The sequence below is a fragment of the Bubalus kerabau genome, chromosome 3 (genome assembly GCF_029407905.1).
Source record: "Bubalus kerabau isolate K-KA32 ecotype Philippines breed swamp buffalo chromosome 3, PCC_UOA_SB_1v2, whole genome shotgun sequence".
Lineage (NCBI taxonomy): Eukaryota > Metazoa > Chordata > Mammalia > Artiodactyla > Bovidae > Bubalus > Bubalus kerabau.
In genome coordinates, this window is record NC_073626.1 from 89,096,736 (window position 1) to 89,099,913 (window position 3,178).

The following is a 3,178-nucleotide window of genomic DNA, read 5'->3' on the forward strand; positions in this document are numbered from 1 at the left end:
AAAGTGTTAGTCACTCAGTCCTATCCGACTCTTTGCAACCCCATGGACTGTAGCCCTCCAGACTCCTCTGTCTATGGGAGTCTTCAGGCAAGAATACTGGAGTGGGCTGCCATTCTCTTCTCCAGGGGATCTCTCTGACCCAGGGATCGAACCCAGGTCTCCTGCATTGCAGGTGGATTCTTTACCATCTGAGCCACTAGGGAAGCCCAAGTATGTATTTACACACCCATAATTTATAGTTTACCTACTTTTAAGAAGACATTAATATAATTTTCTTGTATGTCTAATATGCTGGCTATGTTCTCTGCTTTGTATTTGTCATATTGTTTAAACCCTCTAGAGGGCAAGGATTAGGACTTAACCATCTTTCTATCCTTTGCCATTTTTGGTAAAAACTGGATATTTGTTTTGAATGCAACTAACTCATATCTGTAAAAAGTAATAAAAGTAAGGTTTGTGCTGGAAACCCAGGGTGTGCCCCCTTTGCCAATGTGAGAAGGGATATCTGGGGGCTGGACACTGAGCTTAGTATTGAGATTGGCTTTTGTTTCAGCTCCACCAACAATCATGTATGAACATTTCAGCAACATTTCCTGCAGCCTCCCAGTTTATCTTCCCTTAAGAAGGGATAACAATCATTTTCTGACTTCTCTCACAAAGCAGCTGAGATAGTAAGCATGATAATATCACTAGTTTATATCACTTTTCACTTAGGAGAGCTAAAAATGACATCAACATTATCAACATCATCATTTCACAATCTGCAAACTGTGGAAAAGGAGTTCAGTCTGGGTTACCAGAGAAAATTATTTTCCTTTACCCCAGAACACGCACAATAAATTAGTAAAACACAAAGATTCCAAGAATTAAATCTAGTTAAATGTATATCAGTAGTTGGTCTTCTAATTCACCAGGTAGTGTTAGATCTCAAGGCAAGGAAAATAATGTGCATTGTTTAATTTTTGACATGCTACCCAATGAACAGCTAAGCCATTTTCATAGAAGGCAAAATTACAATGCTGTTACTGGTATGTGGCTACTGTATCTAAAGTTAATTGGATTTTCCATTATGATGAGGTTTGTTTTTCAGAACTGAATCTCTTAGTCTCTTCCAATTGCTCTGAGTTGATGGTGAGACAGAAGATACACAAGGCACAGATTGGGAGGTATCTCATGAGGTCAAAAAATCCTCAGGTATATTGAAGCATTACAATGTGCAAATAGGAACTCAGATTTGTGTAGACTGTATTCAGTATGTCTTCTCAAAAAGAAGTTTTTCAGGAGGGAAAATTGACTACTTGTTATTGTAGTCTCTCTCTCTCCTAGACAGTAATGTGTTTTAGTTCCATTAGGATATTGAGTGTTATCTGTGCAGAGTGGAACAAAATAGCCAGACCAACTCTTTTTTTCCCTAGTCCGATGGATTGCTCTACAGCTTACGTAATTTAGCATCAGTTTGCTCTCTCTGGTGTTTTGAAACGTGAAAAGAGCTTTCAAAGTAAGAGAACTGATTTGAAAAAAGCTTCAGCACCACTGATGGGCAAGGAGACAATGGGGCTTTCCCAGTTGTGAAATGGCAACTCACACTGTCACCTTGAAAACCACAGTGAAAAGAATGTGGCTGCATATTCTCCAGCAACCTCAATGGCCCAGAGAGTGGGTCCCTGGGGAAGCGAACAGCCAGCCCAGTGCACGCAGGGTCCATGGAGGGGTGGAGAGTTTCCTTGGTCTAGTTTTCCACATAGTGAAGAATTGCAGTTTGAAGTTTTGGCCTTCTCTATGAAAAAAGACGATGCAATAAAAGTACTTTCTGGTTGTGTAATCTAATCAACAGTTATGTGCAATTATTTATCATATAGTATTTTGCAGTTTGCTGGACTGAGGAATTATTATGTCTTAATCATCTTTATGCCCAGTATATCAAACTTAAGTGCGTCAACTTAAGTTTTCAAAATATCTATTCCTTTGTGTCAAGGGTGTTCACTTGTTAAAAATAAGCTGAAAAGATGGCTGTGCCTGGGTGAGTTGAGCAAAGGCTTGAGTGAGGCCTTGTGTGGCTGAAGAAGACCGAGGAAGATTGCTGGGAGAAGAGGGAAAAGCTTAAGATGGTACATCATGAACCAGATGATACTGTCAAGGAGAACTTAATTGATACTATAATCAGAAAAATCAACCAACTACTGGAAGCAGAAAGGAATCTGCTTAAAAATGGACATATATTGGACTGAATGCTGCTTTCTGTGGCCTAATAGCAATAGTATTTTTTAACCCATCTTACCTGTGTCACAGGCTCATATAGCTGGTGGCTTACCAAAGTGATTCCATTTTTGATGGCACACATATCTTACAAAGGGTTTGTGATTTGCATTGTGAAACCTGTACCAATACGCGAGGTGGATCGGTTGGTCTTGTTTTTGGTGGCCTGCACTGTTTGGTGGCCCTGTGAACAATGGCCTAGCAGCCAGGTATAACTCAGTCCTGCTGCCCAAGAAAGGAAACATCTTAAATGATTGGACTAGGATTTCTAGGCCTGTCTTTGTTGTTGTTGTTGTTTAATCGATAAATCATGTCCATTTCTTTCATGAACCCATGGACTATAGCCAGCCAGGCTCCTCTGTCCATGGGATTACCCAGGCAAGAATACTGGAGTGGGTTGCCATTTTCTACTCCAGGGGAATCTTCTCAACCCAGGGATTGAACCTGCCTCTCCTGCATTGCAGCCAGATTCTTTACCACTGAGTCACAAGCCTGTCTTTAGAGAGCTGTTATTTCCAATTTTGCTCCAGACTGGGCTGCAGCATCCCAGCTGCAAACAATATAAGCTACTTTCAAAGGTGCTTCAGTTACCTGAAACTGGCCTAGAAATTCAGTGATTGTTAAGCAAATCTGTATACAAAAATAAAACTATAAAAATAACCTACATCTAAGTATGACTAGGAGAAGGCAATGGCACCCCACTCCAGTACTCTTGACTGGAAAATCCCATGGACGGAGGAGCCTGGAAGGCTGCAGTCCATGGGGTCGCTGAGGGTTGGACACGACTGAACAACTTCACTTTCCCTTTTCACTTTAATGCATTGGAGAAGGAAATGGCAACCCACTCCAGTGTTCTTGCCTGGAGACTCCCAGGGACGGGGGAGCCTGCTGGGCTGCCGTCTATGGGATCGCACAGAGTCGG

General features: G+C 41.5%; 1 pseudogene; it reads left to right on the forward strand.

Annotated features, from left to right (window-relative positions):
* The first annotated feature begins 2,105 nt into the window (after positions 1-2,105).
* On the forward strand, positions 2,106-2,873 carry LOC129647715 (transmembrane protein 126A-like; annotated as a pseudogene).
* Positions 2,874-3,178: the final 305 nt, after the last annotated feature.